We start from the raw sequence: 13,304 nt of genomic DNA, 5'->3' as shown, positions 1-13,304 counted from the left end.
CAAGGTGCCCACCCCGACGAAGGTGCACGCGAGGTGCGCACCCGGGGCAAACCGGGCTCCGACAACGTGCACGCAGCACCTTGGAGCACACTTCGAAGCACTCCCGGGTGCCCACCGGCGTTGCGCACCGTGGTGGGCAGCGAGGTGCGCACCTTTGATGCGCTGCCTTCACTAATTTCCAGAAAAAGGCAAAAAAAAATGAGATTTTAAAATTTCCGTTTTGAAAGATAGTGAAAAAAAAGGAACGCGGGTGCCATCTTGAGCCCGCCCTGGTGCGCAGCCCAGGCAAGGCATGCGCACCAAGGTGCCCACCCGAGGTGCACACCCGGGGCAAACCGGGCTCCGACTTCGTGCAGGCCGCACCTTGGAGCACACTTCGGAGCGCTCCTTGGTGCGCACCATGGTGCCCACCAGGGCGCACCCGAGGCAAACCGGGCTCCGACTTCGTGCACGCCGCACCTTGGAGCACACATCGGAGCGCTCCCAGGTTCGCACCAGCGTTGCGCACCTTTGATGCGCTGCCTTCACTAATTTCCAGAAAAGGCAAAAAAAAACGATATTTTAAAATTTCCGTTCTGAAAGATAGTGAAAAAAACGGAACGCGGGTGCCATCTTGAGCCCTTCCTGATGCGCAGCCCAGGCAAGTTGTGCGCACCAAGGTGCCCACCCTGGCGGAGGTGCGCGCCCGGGGCAAACCGGGCTCCGACTTCGTGCACTGCATGGTGCCCACCAAGGCGCGCAACCCAGCCAAGGTGCCCACCGCAGCGAAGGTGCACGCGAGGTGCGCACCCGAGGTGCACACCCGGGGCAAACCGGGCTCCGACTTCGTGCACGCCGCACCTTGGAGCACACTTCAGAGCGCTCCTTGGTACGCACCAGGGCGCGCAACCCAGCCAAGGTGCTCACCCCGGCGAAGGTGCACGCGAGGTGCGCACCCGGGGCAAACCGGGCTCGGACTTCGTGCACGCCGCACCTTGGAGCACACATCAGAGCGCTCCCGGGTTCGCACCAGCATTGCGCACCTTTGATGCGCTGCCTTCACTAATTTCCAGAAAAGGCAAAAAAAAGAAAAAAATGAGATTTTAAAATTTCCGTTTTGAAAGATAGTGAAAAAAACGGAACGCGGGTGCCATCTTGAGCCCGCCCTGGTGTGCAGCCCAGGCAAGTTGTGCGCACCAAGGCACCCACCCTGGCCAAGGTGGGTCACGGGGTGGGTCCTAGGGTGGGTAACGGGGTGGGTACTAAGGTGCGTGCCAAGGTGGGTCATAGGGTGGGTGCCAAGGTGGGCACCAGGGTGGGTGTGCACCAACCCTAGCCAGGGTAGGTCACGGGGTGGTTGTCGGGGTGGGCGTCAAGGAGCCAAGGTGGGTGGCAAGTAGCCAAGTTGCGTGCCAAGGTGGGTGTCGGGGTGGGTGCCAAGGATCCAAGGTGGGTGCCAAGGAACCAAGGTGGGTGTCTGGGTGGGTGCCGAGGTGGGAGCCAGGGTGGGTCCCAAGGTGAGTGCAAAGGTGGGTGCCAGGGTCAAGGTGAGTGCCAATGTGGGTTCCAAGGTGCCAGGGTCAGGGTGAGTGCCAATGTGGGTTCAAAGGTGCTAAGTTGGGTGCGAGGTTGGGTGCGAGGGTGGGTGGGTGCCAAGGTGTGCTAGGTGGAAGCCCGGGTGGGTCGGCATCCCATGGGTGTCGAGTTGGGTGCCTGATGGGTGCTTCTTGTCAAGTTTTAGTCGTCGGGACTCATTTCGAGCCTTAGAGGTCGTTTCTTGTCCGGTTGCCCTGTCTTCGACCTGGGAACCCAATTTTGGTCCTCGGGTCCCATTTTTTTTTGTCTCGCATCCCACTTTTGGCCTGTGGCCTTTTCGGGGTCGATTCTCGTTTTGGGCATCAGAGCATGTTTCTTCTCCTAAAACCCAATATTTGTTTATTAAGTCTCGGAACACATTTTTGTTCTCGTGGACCCATCATGGGTCTTGGAACGCATTTGTGGTCCTTGGGTCCCATTTTGCATCCCGAAACTTGTGTTTTGGTGCTTGATCCCTATTTTGGGTGCCCACCTTGCACCAAGTGCGCACCCGGGGCAAACCGAGCGCCTTGGTGCACCGGGGCAAGATCGAGCGTGCACCCGAGGCGCCCCGAACATGCACCAAGGTGCACTCGGCCCACATGTGAGCGCAGGTCGTTGCGCCCGAGGTGGTGTGTGGGCACCGCGTTGCAGACGGGACACTGCACGCACACGACGCCCCCTCCAGGTGCACGCACGTAGGCCGGGCCGGGTGCACACCCGACGCCCTAGCAAGGTGCGCGCACCCGGGCAGGGCTCACACTTGGCGAACGGGGCGCACTTCGCGAGGGAGGGTGTGCACCTCGACGGGGGTGGGTGGCCGGGGTGGATTCGCACGTGGGTCGCGGTTTGCTAAGTACACACTGCGACAAGCTCATAACGGGTGCGATCATACCAGCGTTAGTGCACCGGATCCCATCAGAACTCCGCAGTTAAGCGCGCTTGGGCCGGAGTAGTACTGGGATGGGTGACCTCCCGGGAAGTCCCGGTGTTGCACCCTTTTTTAGTTTTTCGCCGGGCGTCGCAATGCTATTTGAATAAACCTTTTGCCCGTTTGCGTTCTCGTCGGGGCCGGGCCGGGCCGGGGTGCGCTGCCCGCACTACCGCGCGCGCGGGGGCGACACCGAGCGCGCACCCGAGGCGCCCCGAGCACACAGGCCACGGTGCAACCCGGGCGTTGTGCGCGCACCCCGGTGCGCCCGAGGTGCTGCGCGCGCACCCAGGTGAAATCGGTGTGCACCTCGGCCAGTGCGCGCTCGGTCGAGTCGCGCACGTTGGCCAAGGTGCACGGTGATGTTTCTTACTCTAAGGTTCCGCACCAGACGCCCGGGACAGGTGAGCGAAGCTGGGCGGGGCCGGGTGCGCGGCCGGGGCAGGTGCACGCAGCTGGAGAGAGCTTTGGAGCACACTTCGGAGCGCACCAATGATGCGCTCCATTCAAAAGTTTCCTGAAAAGGCAAAAAAAGTTGAGATTATAGAATTTCCCACTTGAGAGATTGTAAAAAAAAAAAATTTAAAATGAAGGAAACGCGGGTGCCAAGGTGTGCGCAGCCCAGCCAAGGTGTGCGCACCAAGGCGCCCACCCTGGCGAAGGTGCACGCAAGGTGCGCACCCGAGGCAAACCGGACAATTAACCCAACTTTCGACTTCGCGCGCACCTTGGAGCGCACTTCGGAGCGCTCCTTGGTGCGCACCAATCTTGGGCACCTCGGAGTGCACCATGGCGCCCACCAAGGTGCGCACCCGGGGCAAACCGAGCTCCGACTTCGTGCGCACCTTGGAGCGCACGAAAGGTGCGCACCATGGCGCCCACCAAGGTGCGCAGCCCAGCCAAGGCGTGCGCATCAAGGTGCGCACCCTGGCGAAGGTGCGCACCCGGGGCAAACCGAGCTCCGACTTCGTGCGCACCTTGGAGCGCACAAAAGGTGCGCAACCCAGCCAAGGTGTGCGCACCCCGGTCAAACCGAGCTCCGAATCGTGCGCACCAGAGGTGCACGCCATCGTGCGCACCTTGGAGCACACTTCGGAGCCCTCCTTGGTGCGCGCCGATGTTGCGCACCTCGGAGCGCACCCGGGGAAAACAATGCAATTAACCCGACTTTCGACTTCGTGGGCACCTCGGAGCGCTCTCGGGTTCGCACCTCGGAGCACACCGAGGTGCGCACCTTTGATGCGCTGCCTTCACCAATTTCCAGAAAAGGCAAGAAAACATTGAGAAGGTGTGCGCACCGAGGTGCCCACCCTGGCGAAGGTGCACGCGAGGTGCGCACCCGGGGCAAACCGGGCTCCGACTTCGTGCACGCCGCACCTTGGAGCACACTTCGGAGCGCTCCTTGGTGCGCACCAGGGCGCGCAACCCAGCCGAGGTGCCCACCCCGGCGAAGGTGCACGCGAGGTGCGCACCCGGGGCAAACCGGGCTCCGACTTCGTGCACGCCATGGTGCCCACCGCGGCGAAGGTGCACGCGAGGTGCGCACCCGGGGCAAACCGGGCTCCGACTTCGTGCACACCGCACCTTGGAGCACACTTCGGAGCGCTCCTTGGTGCGCACCATGGTGCCCACCAGGGCGCGCAACCCCGCCGAAGGTGCACGCGAGGTGCGCACCCGGGGCAAACCGGGCTCCGACTTCGTGCACGCCGCACCTTGGAGCACACTTCGGAGCGCTCCTTGGTGCGCACCATGGTGCCCACCAGGGCGCGCAACCCCGCCGAAGGTGCACGCGAGGTGCGCACCCGGGGCAAACCGGGCTCCGACTTCGTGCACGCCATGGTGCGCACCGCGGCGAAGGTGCGCACCCGGGGCAAACCGGGCTCCGACTTCGTGCACGCCGCACCTTGGAGCACACTTCGGAGCGCTCCTTGGTGCGCACCAGGGCGCGCAACCCAGCCGAGGTGCCCACCCCGGCGAAGGTGCATGCGAGGTGCGTACCCGGGGCAAACCGGGCTCCGACTTCGTGCACGCCGCACCTTGGAGCACACTTCGGAGCGCTCCTTGGTGCGCACCATGGTGCCCACCAGGCCGCGCAACCCAGCCAAGGTGTGCGCACCAAGGTGCACGCGAGGTGCGCACCCGGGGCAAACCGGGGTCCGACTTCGTGCACGCCGCACCTTGGAGCACACATCGGGGCGCTCCCGGGTTCGCACCGGCGTTGCGCACCGTGGTGGGCACCTCGGAGCACACCAAGGTGGGCAGCGAGGTGCGCACCTTTGATGCGATGCCTTCACTAATTTCCATAAAAGGCAAAAAAAAAACGAGATTTTAAAATTTCCGTTTTGAAAGATAGTGAGAAAAAGGGAATGCTGGTGCCATCTTGAGCCCGCCCTGGTGCGCAGCCCAGCCAAGGTGTGCGCACCAAGGTGCCCACCCTGGCGAAGGTGCGCGCCCGGGCAATTAACCCAACTTCCAACTTCGCGCGCGCCAGGGTGGGAGCGCACCCAACAACCGGGCCTGGGAAGAGCCAATGCGAGAAACCCCACCAAACGCTCTGACAAAAAAAGAGGGGGCGCTCCAGTAACCCCGCTTCGGAGCGCACCCTGGGCAAACCCAGCCAAGGTGCCCACCCCGGCCAAGGTGCAGGCGAGGTGCGCACCCGGGGCAAACCGGGCTCCGACAACGTGCACGCCGCACCTTGGAGCACACTTCGTAGCGCTCCCGGGTGCGCACCTCAGAGCACACCAAGGTGGGCAGCGAGGTGCGCACCTTTGATGCGCTGCCTTCACTAATTTCCAGAAAAGGCAAAAAAAAAAGGAGATTTTAAAATTTCCGTTTTGAAAGATAGTGAAAAAAACGGAACGCGCGTGCCATCTTGAGCCCGCCCTGGTGCGCAGCCCAGGTAAGGTGCCCACCCTGGCAAAGGTGCGCACCCGGGCAATTAACCCTACTTCCGACTTCGTGCGCGCCAGGGTGGCAACCGGGCCTCGGAAGAGCCAATGCGAGAAACCCCACCAAACGCTCCGACAAAAAAAGAGGCGGCGCTCCAATAACCCCGCTTCGGAGCGCAGCCGGGGCAAACCCAGCCAAGGTGCCCACCCCGACGAAGGTGCACGCGAGGTGCGCACCCGGGGCAAACCGGGCTCCGACAACGTGCACGCAGCACCTTGGAGCACACTTCGAAGCACTCCCGGGTGCCCACCGGCGTTGCGCACCGTGGTGGGCAGCGAGGTGCGCACCTTTGATGCGCTGCCTTCACTAATTTCCAGAAAAAGGCAAAAAAAAATGAGATTTTAAAATTTCCGTTTTGAAAGATAGTGAAAAAAAAGGAACGCGGGTGCCATCTTGAGCCCGCCCTGGTGCGCAGCCCAGGCAAGGCATGCGCACCAAGGTGCCCACCCGAGGTGCACACCCGGGGCAAACCGGGCTCCGACTTCGTGCAGGCCGCACCTTGGAGCACACTTCGGAGCGCTCCTTGGTGCGCACCATGGTGCCCACCAGGGCGCGCAACCCAGCCAAGGTCTGCACACTAAGGTGCCCACCCCGGCGAAGGTGCACGCGAGGTGCGCACCCGGGGCAAACCGGGCTCCGACTTCGTGCACGCCATGGTGCCCACCGCGGCGAAGGTGCACGCGAGGTGCGCACCCGGGGCAAACCGGGCTCCGACTTCGTGCACGCCGCACCTTGGAGCACACTTCGGAGCGCTCCTTGGTGCGCACCATGGTGCCCACCAGGGCGCGCAACCCAGCCAAGGTGTGCGCACCAAGGTGCACGCGAGGTGCGCACCCGGGGCAAACCGGGGTCCGACTTCGTGCACGCCGCACCTTGGAGCACACATCGGAGCGCTCCCAGGTTCGCACCAGCGTTGCGCACCTTTGATGCGCTGCCTTCACTAATTTCCAGAAAAGGCAAAAAAAAACGATATTTTAAAATTTCCGTTCTGAAAGATAGTGAAAAAAACGGAACGCGGGTGCCATCTTGAGCCCTTCCTGGTGCGCAGCCCAGGCAAGTTGTGCGCACCAAGGTGCCCACCCTGGCGGAGGTGCGCGCCCGGGGCAAACCGGGCTCCGACTTCGTGCACTGCATGGTGCCCACCAAGGCGCGCAACCCAGCCAAGGTGCCCACCGCAGCGAAGGTGCACGCGAGGTGCACACCCGGGGCAAACCGGGCTCCGACTTCGTGCACGCCGCACCTTGGAGCACACTTCAGAGCGCTCCTTGGTGCGCACCAGGGCGCGCAACCCAGCCGAGGTGCCCACCCCGGCGAAGGTGCACGCGAGGTGCGCACCCGGGGCAAACCGGGCTCCGACTTCGTGCACGCCATGGTGCCCACCGCGGCGAAGGTGCGCACCCGGGGCAAACCGGGCTCCGACTTCGTGCACGCCGCACCTTGGAGCACACTTCGGAGCGCTCCTTGGTGCGCACCATGGTGCCCACCAGGCCGCGCAACCCAGCCAAGGTGTGCGCACCAAGGTGCACGCGAGGTGCGCACCCGGGGCAAACCGGGGTCCGACTTCGTGCACGCCGCACCTTGGAGCACACATCGGGGCGCTCCCGGGTTCGCACCGGCGTTGCGCACCGTGGTGGGCACCTCGGAGCACACCAAGGTGGGCAGCGAGGTGCGCACCTTTGATGCGATGCCTTCACTAATTTCCATAAAAGGCAAAAAAAAAACGAGATTTTAAAATTTCCGTTTTGAAAGATAGTGAGAAAAAGGGAATGCTGGTGCCATCTTGAGCCCGCCCTGGTGCGCAGCCCAGCCAAGGTTTGCGCACCAAGGTGCCCACCCTGGCGAAGGTGCGCGCCCGGGCAATTAACCCAACTTCCAACTTCGCGCGCGCCAGGGTGGGAGCGCACCCAACAACCGGGCCTGGGAAGAGCCAATGCGAGAAACCCCACCAAACTCTCTGACAAAAAAAGAGGGGGCGCTCCAGTAACCCCGCTTCGGAGCGCACCCTGGGCAAACCCAGCCAAGGTGCCCACCCCGGCCAAGGTGCAGGCGAGGTGCGCACCCGGGGCAAACCGGGCTCCGACAACGTGCACGCCGCACCTTGGAGCACACTTCGTAGCGCTCCCGGGTGCGCACCTCAGAGCACACCAAGGTGGGCAGCGAGGTGCGCACCTTTGATGCGCTGCCTTCACTAATTTCCAGAAAAGGCAAAAAAAAAAGGAGATTTTAAAATTTCCGTTTTGAAAGATAGTGAAAAAAACGGAACGCGCGTGCCATCTTGAGCCCGCCCTGGTGCGCAGCCCAGGTAAGGTGCCACCCTGGCAAAGGTGCGCACCCGGGCAATTAACCCTACTTCCGACTTCGTGCGCGCCAGGGTGGCAACCGGGCCTCGGAAGAGCCAATGCGAGAAACCCCACCAAACGCTCCGACAAAAAAAGAGGCGGCGCTCCAATAACCCCGCTTCGGAGCGCAGCCGGGGCAAACCAAGCCAAGGTGCCCACCCCGACGAAGGTGCACGCGAGGTGCGCACCCGGGGCAAACCGGGCTCCGACAACGTGCACGCAGCACCTTGGAGCACACTTCGAAGCACTCCCGGGTGCCCACCGGCGTTGCGCACCGTGGTGGGCAGCGAGGTGCGCACCTTTGATGCGCTGCCTTCACTAATTTCCAGAAAAAGGCAAAAAAAAATGAGATTTTAAAATTTCCGTTTTGAAAGATAGTGAAAAAAAAGGAACGCGGGTGCCATCTTGAGCCCGCCCTGGTGCGCAGCCCAGGCAAGGCATGCGCACCAAGGTGCCCACCCGAGGTGCACACCCGGGGCAAACCGGGCTCCGACTTCGTGCAGGCCGCACCTTGGAGCACACTTCGGAGCGCTCCTTGGTGCGCACCATGGTGCCCACCAGGGCGCACCCGAGGCAAACCGGGCTCCGACTTCGTGCACGCCGCACCTTGGAGCACACATCGGAGCGCTCCCAGGTTCGCACCAGCGTTGCGCACCTTTGATGCGCTGCCTTCACTAATTTCCAGAAAAGGCAAAAAAAAACGATATTTTAAAATTTCCGTTCTGAAAGATAGTGAAAAAAACGGAACGCGGGTGCCATCTTGAGCCCTTCCTGATGCGCAGCCCAGGCAAGTTGTGCGCACCAAGGTGCCCACCCTGGCGGAGGTGCGCGCCCGGGGCAAACCGGGCTCCGACTTCGTGCACTGCATGGTGCCCACCAAGGCGCGCAACCCAGCCAAGGTGCCCACCGCAGCGAAGGTGCACGCGAGGTGCGCACCCGAGGTGCACACCCGGGGCAAACCGGGCTCCGACTTCGTGCACGCCGCACCTTGGAGCACACTTCAGAGCGCTCCTTGGTACGCACCAGGGCGCGCAACCCAGCCAAGGTGCTCACCCCGGCGAAGGTGCACGCGAGGTGCGCACCCGGGGCAAACCGGGCTCGGACTTCGTGCACGCCGCACCTTGGAGCACACATCGGAGCGCTCCCGGGTTCGCACCAGCATTGCGCACCTTTGATGCGCTGCCTTCACTAATTTCCAGAAAAGGCAAAAAAAAGAAAAAAATGAGATTTTAAAATTTCCGTTTTGAAAGATAGTGAAAAAAACGGAACGCGGGTGCCATCTTGAGCCCGCCCTGGTGTGCAGCCCAGGCAAGTTGTGCGCACCAAGGCACCCACCCTGGCCAAGGTGGGTCACGGGGTGGGTCCTAGGGTGGGTAACGGGGTGGGTACTAAGGTGCGTGCCAAGGTGGGTCATAGGGTGGGTGCCAAGGTGGGCACCAGGGTGGGTGTGCACCAACCCTAGCCAGGGTAGGTCACGGGGTGGTTGTCGGGGTGGGCGTCAAGGAGCCAAGGTGGGTGGCAAGTAGCCAAGTTGCGTGCCAAGGTGGGTGTCGGGGTGGGTGCCAAGGATCCAAGGTGGGTGCCAAGGAACCAAGGTGGGTGTCTGGGTGGGTGCCGAGGTGGGAGCCAGGGTGGGTCCCAAGGTGAGTGCAAAGGTGGGTGCCAGGGTCAAGGTGAGTGCCAATGTGGGTTCCAAGGTGCCAGGGTCAGGGTGAGTGCCAATGTGGGTTCAAAGGTGCTAAGTTGGGTGCGAGGTTGGGTGCGAGGGTGGGTGGGTGCCAAGGTGTGCTAGGTGGAAGCCCGGGTGGGTCGGCATCCCATGGGTGTCGAGTTGGGTGCCTGATGGGTGCTTCTTGTCAAGTTTTAGTCGTCGGGACTCATTTCGAGCCTTAGAGGTCGTTTCTTGTCCGGTTGCCCTGTCTTCGACCTGGGAACCCAATTTTGGTCCTCGGGTCCCATTTTTTTTTGTCTCGCATCCCACTTTTGGCCTGTGGCCTTTTCGGGGTCGATTCTCGTTTTGGGCATCAGAGCATGTTTCTTCTCCTAAAACCCAATATTTGTTTATTAAGTCTCGGAACACATTTTTGTTCTCGTGGACCCATCATGGGTCTTGGAACGCATTTGTGGTCCTTGGGTCCCATTTTGCATCCCGAAACTTGTGTTTTGGTGCTTGATCCCTATTTTGGGTGCCCACCTTGCACCAAGTGCGCACCCGGGGCAAACCGAGCGCCTTGGTGCACCGGGGCAAGATCGAGCGTGCACCCGAGGCGCCCCGAACATGCACCAAGGTGCACTCGGCCCACATGTGAGCGCAGGTCGTTGCGCCCGAGGTGGTGTGTGGGCACCGCGTTGCAGACGGGACACTGCACGCACACGACGCCCCCTCCAGGTGCACGCACGTAGGCCGGGCCGGGTGCACACCCGACGCCCTAGCAAGGTGCGCGCACCCGGGCAGGGCTCACACTTGGCGAACGGGGCGCACTTCGCGAGGGAGGGTGTGCACCTCGACGGGGGTGGGTGGCCGGGGTGGATTCGCACGTGGGTCGCGGTTTGCTAAGTACACACTGCGACAAGCTCATAACGGGTGCGATCATACCAGCGTTAGTGCACCGGATCCCATCAGAACTCCGCAGTTAAGCGCGCTTGGGCCGGAGTAGTACTGGGATGGGTGACCTCCCGGGAAGTCCCGGTGTTGCACCCTTTTTTAGTTTTTCGCCGGGCGTCGCAATGCTATTTGAATAAACCTTTTGCCCGTTTGCGTTCTCGTCGGGGCCGGGCCGGGCCGGGGTGCGCTGCCCGCACTACCGCGCGCGCGGGGGCGACACCGAGCGCGCACCCGAGGCGCCCCGAGCACACAGGCCACGGTGCAACCCGGGCGTTGTGCGCGCACCCCGGTGCGCCCGAGGTGCTGCGCGCGCACCCAGGTGAAATCGGTGTGCACCTCGGCCAGTGCGCGCTCGGTCGAGTCGCGCACGTTGGCCAAGGTGCACGGTGATGTTTCTTACTCTAAGGTTCCGCACCAGACGCCCGGGACAGGTGAGCGAAGCTGGGCGGGGCCGGGTGCGCGGCCGGGGCAGGTGCACGCAGCTGGAGAGAGCTTTGGAGCACACTTCGGAGCGCACCAATGATGCGCTCCATTCAAAAGTTTCCTGAAAAGGCAAAAAAAGTTGAGATTATAGAATTTCCCACTTGAGAGATTGTAAAAAAAAAAAATTTAAAATGAAGGAAACGCGGGTGCCAAGGTGTGCGCAGCCCAGCCAAGGTGTGCGCACCAAGGCGCCCACCCTGGCGAAGGTGCACGCAAGGTGCGCACCCGAGGCAAACCGGACAATTAACCCAACTTTCGACTTCGCGCGCACCTTGGAGCGCACTTCGGAGCGCTCCTTGGTGCGCACCAATCTTGGGCACCTCGGAGTGCACCATGGCGCCCACCAAGGTGCGCACCCGGGGCAAACCGAGCTCCGACTTCGTGCGCACCTTGGAGCGCACGAAAGGTGCGCACCATGGCGCCCACCAAGGTGCGCAGCCCAGCCAAGGCGTGCGCATCAAGGTGCGCACCCTGGCGAAGGTGCGCACCCGGGGCAAACCGAGCTCCGACTTCGTGCGCACCTTGGAGCGCACAAAAGGTGCGCAACCCAGCCAAGGTGTGCGCACCCCGGTCAAACCGAGCTCCGAATCGTGCGCACCAGAGGTGCACGCCATCGTGCGCACCTTGGAGCACACTTCGGAGCCCTCCTTGGTGCGCGCCGATGTTGCGCACCTCGGAGCGCACCCGGGGAAAACAATGCAATTAACCCGACTTTCGACTTCGTGGGCACCTCGGAGCGCTCTCGGGTTCGCACCTCGGAGCACACCGAGGTGCGCACCTTTGATGCGCTGCCTTCACCAATTTCCAGAAAAGGCAAGAAAACATTGAGAAGGTGTGCGCACCGAGGTGCCCACCCTGGCGAAGGTGCACGCGAGGTGCGCACCCGGGGCAAACCGGGCTCCGACTTCGTGCACGCCGCACCTTGGAGCACACTTCGGAGCGCTCCTTGGTGCGCACCAGGGCGCGCAACCCAGCCGAGGTGCCCACCCCGGCGAAGGTGCACGCGAGGTGCGCACCCGGGGCAAACCGGGCTCCGACTTCGTGCACGCCATGGTGCCCACCGCGGCGAAGGTGCACGCGAGGTGCGCACCCGGGGCAAACCGGGCTCCGACTTCGTGCACACCGCACCTTGGAGCACACTTCGGAGCGCTCCTTGGTGCGCACCATGGTGCCCACCAGGGCGCGCAACCCCGCCGAAGGTGCACGCGAGGTGCGCACCCGGGGCAAACCGGGCTCCGACTTCGTGCACGCCGCACCTTGGAGCACACTTCGGAGCGCTCCTTGGTGCGCACCATGGTGCCCACCAGGGCGCGCAACCCCGCCGAAGGTGCACGCGAGGTGCGCACCCGGGGCAAACCGGGCTCCGACTTCGTGCACGCCATGGTGCGCACCGCGGCGAAGGTGCGCACCCGGGGCAAACCGGGCTCCGACTTCGTGCACGCCGCACCTTGGAGCACACTTCGGAGCGCTCCTTGGTGCGCACCAGGGCGCGCAACCCAGCCGAGGTGCCCACCCCGGCGAAGGTGCATGCGAGGTGCGTACCCGGGGCAAACCGGGCTCCGACTTCGTGCACGCCGCACCTTGGAGCACACTTCGGAGCGCTCCTTGGTGCGCACCATGGTGCCCACCAGGCCGCGCAACCCAGCCAAGGTGTGCGCACCAAGGTGCACGCGAGGTGCGCACCCGGGGCAAACCGGGGTCCGACTTCGTGCACGCCGCACCTTGGAGCACACATCGGGGCGCTCCCGGGTTCGCACCGGCGTTGCGCACCGTGGTGGGCACCTCGGAGCACACCAAGGTGGGCAGCGAGGTGCGCACCTTTGATGCGATGCCTTCACTAATTTCCATAAAAGGCAAAAAAAAAACGAGATTTTAAAATTTCCGTTTTGAAAGATAGTGAGAAAAAGGGAATGCTGGTGCCATCTTGAGCCCGCCCTGGTGCGCAGCCCAGCCAAGGTGTGCGCACCAAGGTGCCCACCCTGGCGAAGGTGCGCGCCCGGGCAATTAACCCAACTTCCAACTTCGCGCGCGCCAGGGTGGGAGCGCACCCAACAACCGGGCCTGGGAAGAGCCAATGCGAGAAACCCCACCAAACGCTCTGACAAAAAAAGAGGGGGCGCTCCAGTAACCCCGCTTCGGAGCGCACCCTGGGCAAACCCAGCCAAGGTGCCCACCCCGGCCAAGGTGCAGGCGAGGTGCGCACCCGGGGCAAACCGGGCTCCGACAACGTGCACGCCGCACCTTGGAGCACACTTCGTAGCGCTCCCGGGTGCGCACCTCAGAGCACACCAAGGTGGGCAGCGAGGTGCGCACCTTTGATGCGCTGCCTTCACTAATTTCCAGAAAAGGCAAAAAAAAAAGGAGATTTTAAAATTTCCGTTTTGAAAGATAGTGAAAAAAACGGAACGCGCGTGCCATCTTGAGCCCGCCCTGGTGCGCA

At 62.7% G+C, this 13,304-nt stretch overlaps 2 non-coding genes across 2 annotated transcripts; both read left to right on the top strand.

The window, feature by feature from the left end:
- The first annotated feature begins 2,435 nt into the window (after positions 1 to 2,435).
- LOC131872764 (5S ribosomal RNA) lies at positions 2,436 to 2,554 on the top strand. Its single transcript, XR_009370851.1, has one exon. It is a non-coding gene; the product is annotated as a 5S ribosomal RNA (ribosomal RNA).
- Positions 2,555 to 10,358: 7,804 nt separating this feature from the next.
- LOC131872763 (5S ribosomal RNA) lies at positions 10,359 to 10,477 on the top strand. Its single transcript, XR_009370850.1, has one exon. It is a non-coding gene; the product is annotated as a 5S ribosomal RNA (ribosomal RNA).
- Positions 10,478 to 13,304: the final 2,827 nt, after the last annotated feature.

This window comes from Cryptomeria japonica, unplaced genomic scaffold (genome assembly GCF_030272615.1).
Source record: "Cryptomeria japonica unplaced genomic scaffold, Sugi_1.0 HiC_scaffold_759, whole genome shotgun sequence".
NCBI classification, from domain to species: Eukaryota; Viridiplantae; Streptophyta; class Pinopsida; order Cupressales; family Cupressaceae; genus Cryptomeria; species Cryptomeria japonica.
The sequence above is the reverse complement of the archived record's forward strand: the minus strand, read 5'-3'. Positions and strand labels throughout refer to the sequence as shown.